The sequence below is a fragment of the Euprymna scolopes genome, chromosome 19 (assembly GCF_053919585.1).
Source record: "Euprymna scolopes isolate OS-2025 chromosome 19, ASM5391958v1, whole genome shotgun sequence".
Classification (NCBI taxonomy): domain Eukaryota; kingdom Metazoa; phylum Mollusca; class Cephalopoda; order Sepiida; family Sepiolidae; genus Euprymna; species Euprymna scolopes.
Genome location: NC_136500.1, coordinates 14,823,344 through 14,844,329, shown reverse-complemented (window position 1 = coordinate 14,844,329; position 20,986 = coordinate 14,823,344). Strand labels below are relative to the sequence as shown.

The 20,986-nt window shown below is 33.5% G+C and overlaps 1 protein-coding gene across 1 annotated transcript in view; it reads right to left on the bottom strand.

Annotated features, from left to right (window-relative positions):
- LOC145303442 (secreted frizzled-related protein 1-like) overlaps positions 1-20,986 on the bottom strand; it is a 447,909-nt gene that overhangs the window by 317,822 nt on the left and 109,101 nt on the right.

Sequence of the window (20,986 nt, the reverse complement as noted above, 5' to 3'; positions counted from 1 at the left end):
TCGGATGATATCAATGAAAAAATACATAATTAAGAAAAAAAATTGAAATAAAATTATTATAACCAAACTTTTTATGGCAGAAACAAATATAAAATAACCGACTTGTTCGGATTTTTGCGATCAAGATTAATTTTTTATGTACAGTGTGTGTGTGTGTGTGTGTGTGTGTGTGTGTGTGTGTGTGCGTGTGTGTTAATCTTTCTTCGTGTGTTTTTTATACAATTCAATATTTATTTAAAGTGCGATGTATGTAGGTGGTCAGTGGAGGAGAAATCCTTCTAGACCGAGGCAATTTTGTGCATAGTAAAATCACAAGTATAAACAATCGAGATTTTTAAAAATATATTTTATTCACTTATCTTTTATAACTTTTATTTTTATAAAGATGAAGTGTAGCATCACAAGATACAAATCTTTTTGTAGTTTTTATTTTTATTTAAAAAAAACAAAAAACCTTGCTATTTGCTAACTTCTCTATAAAGGCAAATTAAGTGAAAGTAAGTTTAGCGTCCAAAAATTTCAGTTTCCAATGTTTTGCAATTAATATAGGTCATTCATTTTATTTTTTCATTTTTATTATAATTATAATTATTATTATTATTAGTTTTATTAAAAGTTCTGTAAATATATAAAAAGAACGTACTCAGAAAGACACCCATTTATTTAAATATATTTTGTTTAAATACGTTCGTTTTATTACTTACATTAAAAAGTTTTGCGTAAATAGAAAAAAGTTGGTTTTTTTATCCTTAAAAGTTTTGTAAATATTTAATATTAAAGAAAATGTTTTGTAAATATATATTTTTACTTTTAAATCTTTAAAAGTTTTTTTAAATATATTTTTAAAAAATCTTGCTCGTGAACATTCGAATATGTCTGCTATTTGACCTGTTTACAAGTTTAAAAACACCTAACGGCAATGTCAAGGTCGAACAAACGGTGCCCCTTGAAGTGTTCGCTTATTTTTGCCGTCTGCTACGAGGTATCTAATCTTTACTTGATCAAATTAAATTTACGAGCATCTCGCGATTATGAAAAAATATTTGCAAAAGCTAACATTCATTCTCAATAGTAAACATATTTCTATAATGTTTAAGACCACAATTAAGTTAGTTTTAAAGATGGAGCTTTTTAGCAGGAGTAAAAAATTATCATATTTAAAAGAAGTGTGTTTTCCTAACAATATAAATTCGTACAATAGACCAATTAAAAAGAAAAGGGTTAAAATAATAACGAATGGAATAAACATATTTTACAATAAAACAATTAAAAGAACAGCAACAAAAAAAAACACAAAAACAAGAATAAAAACAACAGCAGCAATCAAAATCTTCAACTGCTCACAAACAAAATCTATCCACAATTAAAACAAGTTGTTGGTAATAAGTATACAAATTATAGTCTTATTATATAATGATTAATATGTATACTAGCAGACTACTAAAGTAAATTTGTACATGTAAACAGTTTTAATTGACTAATCTTGCTATGGTCAACTGTTTCTTTTCAATTTTATTCCCTTAGCAGCAATATTTTCCGGGTAAAAATTAAATCGAAAATGTGCTACAGGTCCAAATAATCTACATATCAAATTTCAACACTGTAGATCTAATGTAAGGGAAGAGTTTGATAGAAACTTTTCGTGCACACACCAACCAGGTCACTTATGAACACACACGCATATATATATATATATATATATATATATATATATATATATATATATATATATATATATATATATAATTATATATATATATATCCGTGTGCTAGAATGTCTTCATCTTTAATTCTACGCAATTATGCTGAATGTAGAAATTCATCGTGATAGTGAAATGAAATCAATCATCAAATAAAAAAACATAAAAAATGAATAAGCAATTTATTAACGCGTGTTTTTCAAAAGAATGTGCTAATTAGTTAACTTTCATGTAGTCGCTCACATATCCATGACTGAGTATATTTGTAACATAGCGTATATGATTGCGTACGAAAATATCAGCAGCAGCCGAAGGATAGATGGCAAGTGATTGTATTAGCAGCGGGAGCAGCATTTGAACACGTATGCAAATTAGAAAATGTGCACGACCTGGCACGAAAAGAAAAAGGAAAAAAAAAGGACACCACATGGTCAACAATAAAAAAGGAGGCGGCGTGTAAAATGAAGGGTGAACAAAGAGTACTGTCGAAAAAGATGGACGTACAGAAAATGGCTCTCTAGTGGAGCAGAAGGCTTTTAAGCTGATGTCGAGACGGGAAAATATAAAACGGTATTTAACGAATTGAGTTTAAAAAAAAAAGGAAAGAAAAAAATTTCGATCCGAATTTTTATTTATTTATTTCTAGTTTTATTTCAACAAAGTAGAGTGGAACGCCACGTAACGTTACAACGACGTCTGCGTATTACATTACATTTGAGCAGACGTCTGAGGATAATACATATAAAAAGTACACCATACCTTCTACATTGACAATAAAATGTAGTGCCTATACTAATTCTTATGAATACCATAGCTTGGATTAAATAAAACATTTCAATTGCATTATAGTTATTGATAGATATTACATCATATCAGTTCATACAATTATATATAGTGTACATTAATTAGTTGTTACTTAATTATTAGTTGTTACTTAAGCGTACTCCATCACTATCTACGTCTAACGAGGACCCTTGGCGACATGTAACAGGAGGGAAGGAGGCGATGATGAACAGAATATTCATATTCACAACTAGACATCCTATGCCGAAATTAAAGAATTAAGGAATAATAGAACTCAATTCATTAATGTGACTTACTATATGGCATCCATACATACAATCCTTTAAAAATAATAGTTATATTACGAACACACTAGAGAGCAAGAACGAAACGTCTACATCCAAACTATATACTGTGTTGACGGAGACAGAGGCGAACACATCAGCTACCGAATCAACTATACTAACACAAAACTCTACGATGCCACGACAAGTAAAGCAAGAACGAGAAGGAAACCGTGGTGGGTGATAGAAGAGGGAGAAAAGAAAAACAACTGGGGAAATTTGGTCGCGAACAACCCAGAAAAGCCAAAAGAAAGTATTAAGAAAGCCAGATCGTTAGATCAATTAGCATTTGAAAGCCTATATTGGGAATGTCACAGAGAGTAGAGCAAGACAAATAACAAAAGTAGGATTATTCAGCTCTCGCAATAAGACTCCCCGATATAAGAAACCTAAAAGACGTCTAGAAAAGACAGCCCCTGAAAAGAGGAGGAATCAATACCAACAGCGAACTAGGGGCCACAGGCGAAGAAGTCCCCCAAATACTACAAGGATTTGTTTGATAACATCTACCGGCAATATACCGAAGGGAAGCAAATAAAGCTAATATCAAGACACTTGAAAGACCAGTGGCATTGGTGATCTCAGACGGGAAAAGTAAAAGACTCACTGGAGTACCAAAGTAAAGAAGATTGGAGTTGTTAACAGAACTGAGGATACCGGCTCAATATATAGTGAGACGATTTTGCGCCATGTGTGATTTTCTCTTGCCGAAGAAGTAAGAAGCAGAAAAACTGGCAAAGGGGGGGGTCTATATGTTATAATTTATATCAATTTGAAATAAGTTAAACTTAAAAAAAAACAAAAAAAAACATTGGAAATAAATACTTATTACGGGTCCGTTTTTAAGGTCACACAATAAACCGCAGGCGTTTAGGAAATTGACTCCATCTCTAAATTCCACAATTTACACTTTTTTTCACGTTAATCTCATTGAGTCGCAATATTTTTCTCGGTGATGGTCACAAAGTACATGTTCAATTTAGTAGAACGTATAATTTAAAACTTATCTCCGTTGATAAAATTCATTAAAAAAATTTCTTTTCAATTTTTTTATCTGGAAATTAAGTTTGTAATCGATAAAATAAAAAAAAAGTGAAAAAAGAAAAAAAAAGAAGTAAATTGTGGAATTTAGAGATGGGACCAATTTCCTTAACAAATAATAATTTTAATTTTTATTCATCAGACTGGAGATTAGGTGGCAAAATATTCTCGATCTCGCTATCCCATAAAACGAACATAATTTTCTAATCACCGTTATGTTACTATTTACTTTGCCTTCCCACGAGGGCAGAGTTAGACACCATGGTCGTTTTTTAATGCGGAGAAAAGAACAAAAATAAAGATTGTCTCAGTAATGAAGAATTCTCCTTCACTAACCGAGAACAAAATATCTAATTGCAGTATCAGAACAGATATTACACTTTGATCCTCGCCGCTATGTTACTATGCCAACAATATATAAACAATGATATTGGTATTTCAGAAGTTAACAGTTTTAAATACGCAGAACTTACAGTTTTTTTTTTAAGAATAAACACTTTTTTATTTATTTTAAAGAATATATACGGAACTGTTTTAAATTTTAAACAATATCAATAAAACTTTTTATAATATTTAATAATATAAACCTTTATTGTTTAATTTTAAAATAATATAAGCAGAACATTTTATAATATTTATTTTTAATTTTAAACAATATAAATAGAACTTTTTTATAATTTCAAACGGTAAAATTTTCCTTGGTTTCCACCTGACCATTTTTCTTTAAATTGATGACTCCACGGGTTTTCGGGTATGTTGAAAACGAATATCGCTTTTAAAGTTTCCGCAAATAAGTAGTTTACAGGATAGTAAACAATATAATTTATCTTAAAAGTGGTGGCCATTGTTCTACACTAAAAATATGCGCGCTTGCTCGTACAACTATGGCCAGCACTTTACACATAAGAAATTATATTGCTTAATATCCGGAAAACTAGTACATTTAAATGCGATATTCGTTTTCGGCATCTCCGAAAGCCTTTAAAAGTTATTATTTCAAAGGAAAATGTTAAGGTGGAAACCAAGTAAAACTTTATTATAAACTTTTAAAATTTTAAACGATATAAACAGATTTTTGTAAACAACTATCGTTCACGAATGCTTTTGATTATGCGGGGAAAGATGTCCCCTTTTCTCTTCTTTGCCACATGAATTCCATAATATGTATTTCCAAAGTTTCTGTTTCCAACTGTCCTTATTTGTTTATGTTTTTTTTTTGTTTTTGTTTTTTTGTTTGTTTTTTTTTTTACAATGGGACCATAAAGCTTCTATGGGTTTGCGTGTGTGTCAAGGGGTCAAACGGGTCAATAATTTCGTCATGTTGATATTTTCCATAATCGAAATGGTTCAGACGTTTATAAACTGCCCATCCATCCAAAATAATTAGCTTTCCTGGTAGGATCCACGAATTAATTGTCAGGAAAAATCTTTCCCAATCCGTGCTGTCCATTCTGTTAATATTACACAGGTTCGAGTCACGTTCGACGGCTCCAAAATCCTTGACTCTGTTATACTTTCGCTTGAAAAAAGAACTCGAGGCACTAACAAAATACAAACTAAAAAAGAGAATACACGTGTATAATTAAATTTCAACTTAAATCGTTTATTTAAAAAAAAAACACATGATTCTTTGTGTGTACAATTCCCTGCCAAACTACTCTGTCAATTTTCAGTCTACAGACTCTACATAACATAAGGGGTATTTAAACTTGGAAAACTCTTTTTAATCGGTTTTTGGCCAAAAATTTGATTGTCAAGGGGCCAAAGTTCAACGATTTGACCTTTGAAAACTCACAAACGCCTCCGCCAATTTTGGGTCGAAACACTTGAAATTGTAGATGTAGATTACTTGGACATGGATCAAACATTTTAATTTGATTTGAACTCAAAACAATAAATGTTAAGGGATCAAAATTGGGGTCGAAGTTTAAAAAAATTGACCACTGCGGTTTCCATCAAATTATTCAGCTAATTTATAGTCTAAACATTTGTAATTTTACATAAAGTATATTTAGACATAGGGTAAGCGTTTTAATCGTTTTTTTTGCCGAAAATTTAGCTGCCAAGTGGTCAAAGTTCAAAAGATTTTACCTTTGCGGTCTCTAGCAAATTATTCGGTTAATTTTGGATCTAAGGATTTGAAACTTTAGATGTAGGTTTCCTGAACATGGGTCAAACTTTTTAATATATATATATATATATATATATATATATATATATATATATATATATATATATATATATATATATATATATATGCACATAAAGTTATGCACAGTATATAGGGCCAGAGCAAAGCCGGGCTGAACTGCTAGTTTTCAATAAACACGATATTAATAATCGGTCATTAGGGGAAGTTCTATTTATATTGTCTAAAATTAAAAATTAAAAAAGAAACTTTATATTGTTTATCTACAATAATAAAAGGTTCTATTGATATTGTTTAAAATAAAAAGAAAGTTCTATATATTTTGTTTAAAATAAAGTATTTTTTAAGTTCTGTTTATATTTTTGAAAAAGAACTTCTGACCGATATCCTTGTTTATATACTGTTGGCATTAGGCAAGATCATAGTGTAGTATCTGTTCCGATACTAGATTTCTTATTTTCTGACCTCGGTCAGTGGAGGACAAAACCTTCTAAACTGAGGCAATTTTAATTTTTGTTCCTATCTGGAGAGCCCGTTTTTGGGAGCTGGATTTCCCCCACATTAAAAACTAGCCTTGTATTTAACTCTGCCCTCTTGAGGAGCCAAATAAATAGGAACATAACGGCGATTAGAAAATTTGGTTCTTTTTATGTGAAATAGAGCTCGAGAGTACATTGCACCTCGTCTCAAGTCTTGCCAGCTTTTTATGGATTAATTTTTAGGGCCTAATTATCAGCTTCACCCCCCTCTAAAAAAAGTTGTCTTTTTACTTTAGTAATCTAATAATAAATGAAATTTTTACTTGATTAAATAATTCGAAATAAGAAAAAGATTTTTGTTTTAATTTAATTATTTTTAATTTATATCACTATGAAATAGGTAAAAAATAAAAAAGAAGCAAAGACCATCATTACGAATTTAAAAAAATATTCTATTAAATTTGGTTCTTGAGTAAATAATTCGAAATAAAACAGATGATACTCATGCATCTATGTTAACATAGATTCATGAGTATCATGTAACATACAAATGATTTTTTCTTCAAATTTAATTGTATTTACAACAAATAGTAATTCTAAATTAAAAAAAAAACTCTATTATATTCATTTAAAATTTACACAAGAGATTACTCCTATAAACAATTTGAGTTTTTTCTATATTTTTTTATAAAATTTTAAATCACAAAATTAACCCATTTGAACAGAAAGATAAAACCGAGCTTTTTTTAAAGCTTTTATTGGTAAGCCAAATTTCTTTTATCCAATCAGTATATGGCTAGGGTTTTCATCATCCAATCAGAATGTTGCTAGGTTTTATCTTCAGCGACACTATTTTTTGTTGTTTTATTAGCCATGTTCATTAGCCATTTGGAACATTACACTTTCCTTTTAAGGGATGGTCACCATGATAATAGTCGAAGCGACAAGCATAATATTATATAGATAATAATATCTGACTGGAATGGAAATTAATTAAAATGTTTAGATGCAAAAACACATAAAATGCTTAAAATTTATATTGTATATTGCTAAGAAAGGAGATGTAGATTGATTGCATCTACTTAGAAACGAATCTTCAGAATGAGAGAGGCTATAAATATGTGCGGATACTGGAAACCGATAGGATTAAGAACATGGAAATGAAAATCCAAGTTACAGCCGAGTACAACAGAAAATCATAGGGCAGTGGCGTAGCAAAAGGGCGGGGATGGTCCGCCCCGGGTAGCACGTGTCAGGAGGGCGGCATTTTGAAAGGGTAAAATGGAAAATTGAAAATAAATAAATAAATAAATAAACAAATAAAAATAAATAAAAGCTAACAAAAAAATCTAAAATTTTAGATCAAAATGAGTCTTTAAGTTTGTAAAAGGATCAGAACTTTTGAAGGTATTAGAATAGGAAAATGTGTTCCTATTTTCCGTTTACTAAACTGATTCTTTTAAATTTTTAACTTAATTTTTCATCATTGGTACCAACGATAAATATTTATTGTTTTTAAATTATCACTAAAACTAAAATTATAATAACATCAAAATATTATGTAAATTTATTTTACTTGTAATACAACTTTTTTTAATTTGCATAAAATCTCTAAATAACTTTTCAAAGAAAGCAATTGATTTATATGTTCCGAAAAATGTTGAAAAATTAAACAAAACATTTTTATCAAGAAAAGTACTTTCACTGAGGATTAAATAATGCAACGGAAAATTGGACACTTTTTCACCCCCCCCTAAAAAAATGGGTGAAATAATAAATAAACAAAAACAAATGTTACCAAACGCAAGCTCAGTTACTTTTTTTTTATCTAACGAGATAACTTTTTGTGTTTTAATTCATTAATCAACATTTTTACACTACTTTTATTTTTAACTTTAAAAATGACATTAAAATTATTTTGTTTGCTATTCTGGAAGATTACATTGTTTTTTAGTTATTTCATTTTTATTGTTTTTGTTTTATTTTCATTTTATTGTTTGTTTTGGTAATTATGCAGAAAAAGGACCATGAAATTCAACTTTGACAGTATCTTTTGTTTATGAAATTGTTACGTGAAACTACATTCCTATCTGAAAAAAAAATTCTTAGTTTTTTCTTTCATTGTTTTATTTTGGTAATTATGCAGAAAAAGGAAGATGCAATTCAATTCTTACGGTGTATTTTGTTTATCAAAATGTTATGTGAAACTACAGTCGAGTTGAAACAAAAAATATTTCTTAGTTCTTTCATTTCATTATTAACATATTTATAACAAGTACACAGTCTTTAAAAAACTAAAACACTTATTATTAACAGTCGAGTTGTTGTTGTTGTTGTTGTTGTTGCTGTTGTTGTTGTTGCTTCTTGCTAGGCTGTACAGTCGACTCGCTAATTTTGTTTCGTTAAAATTTGCGTTCCTTTCTATTTTTACATCCATTCACAGCCGCCACCTTGCGTACGCCTTTAGTCAAGATTGCCCATTGTATTTTTTATAATATTTTGATAAGTAAGGAAATACTTTAAAAAGTATTTAATTATTTTAATTACTTTGTGGTCTGTTTTATAATACACAGAGATTCCAAATATTATTAAAAAAAATAAAATATACACCAAATACATGTTACCGTTGGTTATAAAAGTTACCTTGCGGCCTACATGAATCATTTATTGGTGTTTTAATGTAGTTCTAAACGCTCTTTATTTCATCTCAAATATTAACTTTTTACGAGTTGTAACAATTCAAGATGGAAGTGGGGAAGCAGCGAGTAGCCTCGTTTTCTGATTTGTTTTCGCGCACATTTTTGAAGACTGAATCGCGCAAAAATTAAAAATAAAATACTCAACAAATGGAAAAATGGCCCAAAAACAAATATATAACATTTAAAATAGAAAATAAAATGAAAAACTCGTTCCTCGTAAGTTTCTTTTCTGATGGAGTAGCAACGAGTCTCTCTCTCTCTCTCTCTCTCTCTCTCTCTCTCTCTCTCTCTCTCTCTCTCTCTCTCTCTCTCTCTCTGTATATATATATATTTTAGGGATAGGTATCTCAGAAAACTGATTTAGGGTGGGGGATATCTCACCTTTTGTGGTACTAGTACGGAACAATACAAGAAGGTGCTTATGCAGAGATATACTGTGCTATTCTTTTTAAATGGTATTTTTAATTTTTTCAGAATATTTGCCTGAATCTTCCAAGAAGGTACTGTAATGAAGAGAATGAAGGAGAGCGGCGCGGCATTCCGTAAAAAGCGAAAAACAAAAGAGGAAGCAAAAAAGAATAAGTGCGCGCTATTGAAATTCGTCGAAAAGACTTCTACAGTCGGAATGGTAGAAACGAAAGAGGAAAATCATGCTGAGATCGAAGATAAAGTTGATATTGCTAACGTTGATATTTTTACTTCGGAAGTTGACATTGACAGCGTTGATACATCAAAAACTGTCAATGATGATACTGCGCGTAAAGCCGAAGAATTGGAAAGGCAATCACTAGTTGGTGCGAAAATATACATTCCAACCGATTTTACAGATGTTGGTCTATAACCTGTTGCGATTAACCATGAAATTCGCGGTATGCTTTTCCGGTAGGGATCTGTTGCTGTGAAGCATCTCGATCATGAATTCAAGGAAGTAGCGCGACCAGAAACGAAAACAAAGGACGACGTCAGAAAGCTAAAAAAAAATTATTCTATCGGGTTTTGCGGAATAGTGAGAAAAGTTTGTGAACATGGATAGTGCATTCGCCTTCCAGAGAAGCCTTATTTTGCTTCTGTTGCAGACTGTTTTCAACTGGACTGTCGAGTTTTTATGCTGATATGGGTATTATGAATTTGTGGCAATTAAATCCAAAAGTATATGAACACGAAGCAAGCAAATCTCATGCTCAGGCGTTCCTCAACGTGAAGGAGCTAGAGATCCGACTTGCTGAAAGAAAAGTAATTGACAAAGCAGAGCAAAATCTTATTGAGAAGGAAACTAGTTAGATTGCTGGACATCATTAGGTTTCTCGCCAAACAGAACCTGGCACTACGAGGTCACCGAAAAGTTATCCATGATGATAAAAAAGGTCAAGCAAAAAAAGGGAATTTTTTAGAATTGGTGAATTTATTGGCTAAGTATGACTTTGTTCTCCATGAACATTTGGTGAAAGTTAATCTGGGAAAGAAAATCGCTACTTCTTCTCTGTTACCAGAAATTCAAAATGAATTTGTGAGCATTTTGGCAAAGCAGGTGAGAAAGAAAATCATCGATCAGATCAAGGAAAGCAAGTATTTATGCATAATTTTTATAGCACTCCTGCTGTATCACACAAGGGCCAGATGAGTGAGGTATTGGGCTACGTAAAAATTGACGAAAATGAAATGAAGGTGGAGTCGTTTCTCCATTTCATCGAGAAAAAGAGTAAAAAGCGGAGGAAATTTTTTAACTGATTTTGACAGAACTGGAGAACGATGGGATTCATATTGATAACTGTATTGGCTAGGCATTTCACAAAACCAACTCAAAAGCTTTATTTGTGCCATGCACAAACCATTCACTAAATCTGACTTGTGTATATGCAGTTTCTATGGTGGTTCAACCTGTAACATTTTTTGAAACACTGGATCGATTATTCTCGTTATTTTCTGCATCTACACATCGCTGGGCCGTCTTGATTCAGTTGACTAGTCTAAGTATCAAGTGGGCCGTGGAAACTAGATGGAGTTGTCAAGTAGACGCTGTAAATGTTATGACAAAAATTATTGGAAGTTGTCATTGCAATGGATCTCTTGAACTTTTGAACTTCATACAGATACCACCTTGAGGATTTTGTCCTTAATATTGTGATCTTGCTGCGCATTTTCCTTACCCGAGCTATTAGCGTTGCCAGCTGTGGGGACTTTTTCTCGAAGCTGAAGCTTATAAAGAACTGCCTTCGATCAATAAGGAGCCAGACAAGGCTTACAGACTTCGCGATCCTCTCCATAAAGGGGGAAATTTTGATAGAGTTATTGATAAAAGCGCGAAAAGTTTGTTAGTAAATTTTTAATCGACGTGATGCCTTGCGGCAATTCTCTCACAAAAAATAAATTTATAGCATTATTTGCAATTTATAAATAAATTTATTTAAAATATTTTTAAACTATTTTAAAGGGGGTTGAAACATTATTAACAACAATAACGAAAAGTAAATAAAAATTTATCATTTCATAACATTTTCAGATTTTTAAATCTTTTCATTTAAATTTATATAAAAAAACTATTTTCTAAAATGTGTGAGTCTCCATTTTTTAAATTTCGCGCTAAAACTGAGCGATTACACACACGGATTTCAAACAGCACCGATACAAAACGTTTTTCTCTACGAGAGGCTCGACCTCTTAATAACAACGTTATGAAGAAAAAGAAAAGAAAACTACATCGAACTATTTTCTCTTTGATAAAGCCATATTTTTGGGTGAAAATTCGGACTTTAATAACAAAAGAAAGTAAATAAAAATGATTTTATCATGTCATAACATTTTCAGGTCTTCAAATGTTCTTATTTAAATTTATTATTATATTTGTTTGTGCAGCCAATTAATTTAACTTAACAATTTTTTTTTAGAATTTTAATTATACGTTTTTGCTTTGAAAAATATTTGGTTGCCTTTGTTTGCATATTCAGTCTGTATTTACTTGTTTATGTGGCCAGTTAATTTAATTCAACAAATTTTTTCAATAATTTGAATAATACCTTTTTGTTTTGAAAAATCTTTGGTTTTCTTTAGCAACGACTGTATATGTATAAGAGTACTGCAATAAAATGAAAGTCTAGGGCTAATAGCAGCAGTCTAAAATTAGAATCTTCATTGCAGTTCCTAAATCTTTATGGAATTTTGAAAGTTAACAGGTTATTAAATGCCGGCAAGGGAGGGATCATACGACCGCCCCGGATGGCAAAAGCAGTTGCTACGCCACTGTCATAGGATTATTTTTAAATCGCACCTCCACGGTCCGAATGCAGTATACACCATTAATGTCTGTATCTATTATTCGATATACTGTTGGTAGACTAAATGAATTAAAATCTTTGGACGCAAAAGCACATGAAATGCTTAAAATTAATTGGGCGTTTTGCTAAGAAAAAATATGTAAATCGATTGTATCTACCTGTTGAAGATATTGTAAATATAGAGGAAGAAGTCTAACTAAATATATTTCTGAAAGTAATGAAACTCTTCTTTATGAACTGAGGTGGACAAAAGTCATAGGTTGCAAGAGAGAAGAGTAATTATTTGGAAAGAAACCACGCAGTGTATTCTCCAAGAATACAAAATTTAGAGATAACGAAAGCAGGAATGGTTTGGTCAGTAGTGATCTTAAAAGATCTACTGAAATCACTTTAATGGCAGCCCAAGAACAGACTACTCGCACTAGGGTCATCAAACACTAAATCGACAAAACTGGAGAATCACCGATGTGCATATTTGTGTAATAAAAACGAAGAAACATTAGCGCATATTATATTAGAATGCTCCAGAGTAACTCAACATCAATACAAAAACGAAGACTCGACAAGTCGCTCAGATCAAATGCGTGAATGTATACGAACTCTATGAAGTAGACCAGAATGAGAAGTGATAAGAGCATAAGCCAGAAGTAGAATAGCAAAACAACTATATTAAACATTTTTGGAACTTAAACATGCAAACCGATAAGGTCCTTCAACATTCCAAAGCTGACATAAGTTTTCTAAAGAGGGTTTGCTCAATCATTGACACTAACTGCCTTTTTGATACCAGAGTGCAAAAGAAATAACATGAAAAAAATAAATATCGAGACCTTAAATTAGAATTAATTAGACTATGGAAATGTAAATAAATCAAGGTGATTGGCATTGTAATTGAAACGAAAAGCCACCATAAATGACTTAATCAGATTGACGAGACAATTTCTTTTTCAAATTTGCAAAAGGTTTTCCTTTTTTTTACAAGGTGGTCACCACTTATCAAGACCCGGAAGCCGCTCGGGGGTAAGGGTTATTGCGTGTACATTATGTTAGTATTGAAGATTTGATAAAGTGTCTTACTTAAGGGGGCGTTTCATCAGGAATTTGTTTATGTTGGACTTGAAGACATTCAGGTTGTAGTCAGGTGGGAAACAGGTAAACAGAACAGAGGTCCAAAGGCGTGCACTTCTAAGAAAGAAGCTTTGTTCATGGAATATGCGTTTTGGTTTTGGCACAGATAAAGAGTGGGGAAAATTATTGACAGTGGTTTCAGCTAGACGGGTGTTTTTTGTGAAAGATTGGCGAGGGGGGGGGGCCAGAGATTGGAGCTCAGACGAGCACTTGCGATGGAAGTAACGATAAAACAAAGACAGGCTCGCAGGAAAGAGAAAAGGGCACTCCCACTAAGCCAGGAAGCCTACTTTGTACTGTGTCAAGGCAGGATAGAGTGTTTTTAGCAGCTCCTGCTCAGATGTGGCAGCAGTACTCCATCCTTGGACGTACTTGGCTTTTATATTTTATATATTTAGAGAATTCCATCAACAGGGAGATATGTTCTGGAGCGGTAGAAAGATCCTACCATTTTTCCAGCGACCTTGGCAACTGACTTGATGTACGTGTTCCATTTCAGGTCAGGAGTAAAGGTCAAGCCCAGAAGCTATCAAATCATGGAGCTTTCCCTAGACGAGAGCGATCCATTTCAATTGATGCCTGTTAGGAACGGTGAAAGTGTTATGTATATGGATGTGTAAAGTTAAAGGAATTGCCCAAGGAAAAAATCTAACTAAAAACATCCAAAAGTTGAGACTACTATGCAATAATAATAATAATAATAATAATAATAATAATAATAATAATCCTATGGGACATGGACATACAGATGGATAAACCCATCCAAGCAAGAAGACCAGATGTCGTAATAATTAACAAGAAAGAGAAATCCTAATAAATCGTAGACTTTGCTGTCCCAACTGACCACAGGGTGAGTATGAAAGAAAAAGTGAAACGAAACAAATACACAGAACTAGCCAGAGAGTTAAAAGGGATTTGGATGATGAAGAAAATCAAAATAGTATCGATGATAGTGAGAGCACTAGAAACAATCCCGAAAAACCTGGAAAAAAGAATGGCAGAAATTGGAATCAGAGGAATAGCTGCAAAAATACAACGCCTAACGATAACGCCTGAAATATTAAGGAAAACTCTTGAATGTGGAGAATAACACAAGACAATATAACGAAGAAGCGTTACAGGGAATGAAGAACACCAAATGCTGCAGATTTAAATGTTCTACACCCCCATCATGCATCTCTCGCTTATTTCACCACCGTCTCCCCCCAAAAAAATAAAGTGATACCAAAGAGCTGAGAAGGGTCAAGGAGGATGGAAAGACTGAGGAGGGAGTACTGGCCAGACCTCTGCTCGACAAGTGCGAAGAGAACTGGGATCTTGCGGAGGTGTAGTGCCACTCAAATTCCAGTATAAACCAATGGCCACTGCCAGCGAGAACTCAATGGTAAGAGGCTGTTGCGATGATGCAAATTTATTTGCAAATGCTATCGAAGGAGGAGGAGAGAGCTGGACGTCTGGGGAGACTTGTTGTCACTCAGCTTCCAGAGAACACCACAGGTCTCCAATCAGATCGTTTGCTGACTTGTGTGAAAGCTCCATGTGAGCCAATAATAATAATAATAATAATAATAATAATAATAATAATAATAATAATTCTGATTTCATTTACCAAAGTTTCGCTGAAAAGAGATGGGATTCATCCTCAGAGGACTTTCTCTCAATTCCGGTTCCAAACCAGGAGTTTCAAAGATCAAGGATTTTCCTAAGGATAATTAGTAGTACCTACAATAGTCTGAAGGCCGCCCAAAACATCGGGATTCGTAGGTTTTTTTTCAAATGTCCTTTCAGACGACTTGATGCTACACCTAGCGTACCAATAATGATACAGGGTGACCCCAAAAAACGAGCCCCAACTATAATTAGGCCCCGTTTCTTAGTGTTTTGTCCAAACGAAATTTAACACAGTGTATTCTTTGTCCCAGCTCCCACTGGGGTCTTGGTGTACTCATGGTCGTTGATTCTGCCATGTCCTGTAAAATAAGGGCAATAGGTGAATAAATAATGGAGATATCACGTTTTTTGGGGGGTCACCCTGTAATAATAATAATAATAATAATAATAATAATAATAATAATAATAATGAAACTGAAATAAATACATGGAATATGTAGAAATCAGTATAATACCAATAAGTATTGGAGCACTACGAATAGTGCCAAAGAACTTAGATAAAAGACTAGGAGAAATTGGAATCAAGGGGAAGACTTAGACTATACAGGCGATAATACTGAAAAAGTCTGAAAATAAAAAACAAAAACCTTCAAAGCGAAAACTCACCCACATGAACAACAGACTTTTCTACAAGAGAAATAAAACAAAAGAGGAATAAAACATGAAAACAGAAAGCTGAAACAGCAACATTATAAGCTGATATATGGGAACAAAAGAATATCGCTACAAACTCACCCCCCCAATATATATATATATATATATATATATATATATATATATATATATATATAGTGTTGGTATCGACTAGCACCACACCAAATAGTCGAGAAGAGTCAAAGAGGATGAGAAACTTCCACTGGATGAGTGCGAAGAGGACTGGGACCTTTAGGAGACTTATTGCCACACACAAATACTTGTGAAGGGTCAAAAAGGATTGAAAGATTGAAGAGAGAAAGTAACAACCAGATTTATGATGAGTGCGAAAAGAACTGGAAACTTGGAAAGGCTCGTTGCAACTCATATTCCAGTGAAGGCCAATGGTCGTTACCAACGAGAAATCACTAGTAAGCGGCTATTGCGATAACGCAGATTCATTTGCAAAGGTTATCGAAAAGGTAGACTGTACTAGAAATTTGAGGAGACTTGTTGTCACCGAAACTCCATGGAACACCAAAACCTTTTGTCAGAGAGAAATCTTTGATGATGACCTGTGTGAAAACTCCTAGTAAGTAGAAATAATAATAATAATAATATTAATATTAATAATAATAATAATAATAATAATAATAATGAGAAGGAGGAGGAGGAGAAGAGAGAGACAGAGTACCAGAGCAAATACACAGAACTGTCCAGAGAACACATAAAATATGGAAGATGGAAAAAGTCAAGATAACACCAATAATATTAAAAGCAATAGGAACAATACTGAAAAACTTTTTAAAAAATAAAAGAATGGGAGAGATTGAGATCAGAGGGATAGCTGAGAAGATACAACGGATAACAATAATGAAAACGGCTAAAATATTAAGGAAAATCCTTGAATGCAGAGACGAATACACATGATCCACAGAAAATGTTACAGAGGAAAGCACAAAGAAACACTACATGGAATCATGAAAACTGAAACCCTAGAATTGTAAGTTAACTCTACTGCGCCCTCGCCTTGTTTATTACAAAGGAATCACCACTTATCAAGGCCCGGAGGCCACTCGAGGATAAGAGTTAATAAGCGTACTGTGGTCGATGAGACAATGTTGTAGTAATTGTTATTAGTGGAAATTTGGTAAATTAGATTACTTAAGGGGGATGGCTCATCAAGAACTTGTTAACATTGGACTTGAACACGACTATATCATAGTCAGCCGAAAAGCAGGCAAATGGAAGAGAGTTCCACAGGTGTGCAGTTCTTAAAAAGAAGCTTTGTTCATGAAATCTCCGTTTAGGTTTAGGCATGAATAAAGAGTGGGGGAAATTATTGATAGTGTTTTCAGATAGACGAGTGTTTCTCATGAAAGGGGGGACCATAGATTGGAGCTCAGACGACACTTGCAATGAAAATAACGATAAAGCAGAGACAGGCTCGCAACGTCTCTTTTGTAAAAAAAGAGGCTTCATCCCCCACCCACTTTTTTTAGTGTCGCTATAAACTAGTGCCACACCAAATAAGTTAGGAAAATTAAGGAGAACGCAAAGACTGAGGAGAGAAAACACTAACCAATCTCCACTGTATGAGTGCAAAGAGGACTGGTATCTTCTATTGCCACCCAAATCCCAGTAAGGACTAATGGTTGCTACGAACAAGAAATTAAGAGTAAATGGTTATTGCGATAATTTGCAAAGGTTATTGAAAGAGATGGTGAGTACTGAAAATCTGCAGAGACTTGTTGTCACTTAGACTTGAGGGAACACCACAGGTTGTTCTCAAAGATAATTTTTTGATGTGTGAAAATTTCTAATGAATAACAGTAATAATAGCAATAATAATAATAATGAAGAACAAGGAAACTCTTAGAAACAAAATTATACAGTAGAAATCTAATTAAAGGAAAAAACACCTGGGCAGTATCATTAATAAAGTACTCTGGACCATTTATAGGTTGGAATAAAGAAGAACTTAGGAACCTTGATAATGTTAGAAAGTAAGGGTGTGGGTAGGTTGATGCCCCCCCCCCCCGTTAGGAAGAAAAGCAAAACCACTTTGTATCAAGTTGTTTATTTAAGAAACCTGAGAACTCTATGTGTTAAAGGTTAACAAAACTGTATTTACTAACTGTTTATTTGAGTTCGATCAGATCTATGAAGCGAGCCATTGTGTTATTTTTGTAAATGATAATTTTAGATTATGGACTGAAAATTGAATTTCTAAACAAAAAAGAAATAATATCCACGTGATGTTCAGAGGGCGATATAATTGTTTATATATATATCAACAAGTCAGATGGACAAAAAGAGAGAATGTTTCAGATGGAAAGATAGAGAGAACACAGAAAGTCAGAGCAGAGTGGGCTTTTGACTTAAAGCACATTTCTAGAGAATGCGCGACATTTCTTGGAGAAGAGATGCGCAGAGAGAAACACAGTCAAAGCAGAGTTGGCTCTTGACTTGACACATTTCTTCAGATACCCAGAGACCGACATTCCACAAGTTTACAAGCCATATTCTTAGCATAATAACACATCGCTTCCTTCAGGACTCTGAAAGAATTATAAGAACTGTACTGGTTTTTTTTTGTTAATATATATTTGGTGCAGAATCGTTTATCCTGTTTGTTTTCTTTTAGTACACAAAAAAAATCCACGGCTCTCTTTCGACGACGTTCGTCGTTAAGAGGGTACACAACGAATTGGTCCAGAATATATAACTAGACGATCAACCGATAATTCGGTCACTTCTCCATACCAGTAACTTTAGACGGCCAAGAATTATCACCGGCAGTGGAAGGGTTCCGAGGTCGACGATCGTCCTCAACCGACTGGTGAAAGAGTGGGGGTGACAATCAGAAGATGAGAAAACTAATGGCAATTCACAATGCATTACATACAAAAGACGATACAGATCAGCTCTATGTGAAAAGGAACGAAGAAGGAAAAGGGCTAATAAACGTAGAAAACTGGGTAAAAGGTACAAAAAAGACTTGGAATAGTGTCAGAACACAGAAGGATTGATCACTGCAATGAGAGACACCGTCAAGAAGAGCAACACAGGAAATGATGAAACCAGAAACAAAAAGCTAAGAAAAGTGGGAAGAGAAAGAGCTACATGGACGATTCATTAGAATAACAAAAGAAGATTATCATGAAAACACCTGTGGCTAAGAAAATAACGCATAAATAAACAGAATTTTTACTAACAGCTGCACGGAACAATGTGATTTAAACAAACCACATTAAAACTAAAATAAATAAAGTACAAGAAAATAATATATGTAGACTCTGTGGACAAAGAGACGAAATAATAAACTACATAATGGGTGAATAGAGCTAACTAGCTCAAAATGATTATAAGGACAAGTACGACTACATGGAGAAGGTAGTACACTGGGAGCTCTGCAAACGACTACATCTCGAACATGCGAACAAATTGTTCAAACACAATCCAGAGAAAGTACAGGGAAACGAAAGCTACAACTTCTCTGAGACATGGAGATACAAACAGATAAACTCATTAAAGTAATGAGACTAGACGTCATAATTATTAACAAGAAGGAATATGATGGCAACCTTCTGTTTCTTGAGACAATGGCATTCTGCCCCTGGTTTGGTTCATTACAGCATCTGTTGTGGCTAAATAGTTCAATTTTAGATTTGCAGTTATGTTGGCAGTTGCTGCAGGTACAGTCTATGGTAGGGATGGTGGGGTGGCAGAGGTAGACTGTATCCTCTCTCTTTTATAGGTTCTCTTTTCTTCACATTGTCTTTCCCGCTTCTTTTCTGCTATGCTCACCAGGCTGTTTGATTGGATGTCTCTGACTGGACAATATACTAAGGAAATGCCAAACCGGATACAAGTTCACTAACACAGAAAAACGAATGAACTACCTAATGTACATGATGACCTGAAATTGTTTGCAAAAAGAAAGATAAACTAAAAACGCTAATAAACACCTCCAAAATTTTTAGCCAGGATATTTGAATTGAATTCGGTATGGAAAAGTGCGCACTGATGACCATGAGAAGGGAAAAACTGGAAGCAACAGAAGGTATAGTACAACCCAATCAAACAGATATGAGGGCACTATGGGCATGATAGCTACAAATACTTGGGAGTGCTGGAAACAGACACCATCAAAACAACATAAATGAAAGATAAAATTGGAAAGGAATACTTCAGAAGAATGAAAAAAAACACAAGAAAGCAGCAAATACAGACTGCGGACAAAGAGAGGAAACAATAAACTACATATTGAATGCAATAAACTAGCCCCCCAAAAATATAAAAATAGACACGATCAAGTGGGGATAGCATTACACTGGCAATTATGCAGACGATTGCATCTTGAACACCTAGACAAATGGTATGCACACAAACTGACACCAGTACTGGAAAATAAAAGTCACAATATTCTATGGAACATGGATATACAAACAGATAAACTCATTCAAGCAAGAAGACCGGATATCATAATAGTTAACAAAAAGGAAAAGTCCTGCCAGATTGTAGATTTTGCCATTCCAACAGGCCACAGAGTGAAGATCAAGAACAGGGAGAAATGGAGCAAATACACGGAACTGGCCAGAGAACTCAAAGGGATCAGGAAAATGGTAAGATAACACTATTAATAGAAGGAGTGCTAGGAAAGAATGATAGAGATTTGAATCAGAGGGATGGCTGAGAAGATACAACGAATAACAATAATGAAAACTGCAGAAATATTTAGGAAAACTCTTGAATGTGGAGACTAACACACACGAACTACAGACACAAATTGGACACACAGAAACGACTACAGATGTAAAAGTCAAAGAAACATCACATGGAATCAACGATAAAACTGTAACATATCACTGCGCCTTTTTCCTTTTTATTCTTTTTTTTTCTAGTATGTGTCATCATAAACTGGCACTACACCTAATAAATGAGAGTCAAGGAGGATGGAAAAACCGTGGAAAGAAAGCACTAACCAGACTTACGTTGGTTAAATGCAAAAAGAACTGGGACATTGGGGAGGCTTATTGCCACCCAAATTCCAGTGAAGACCAATGGTCGCTGGCAATGAGAAA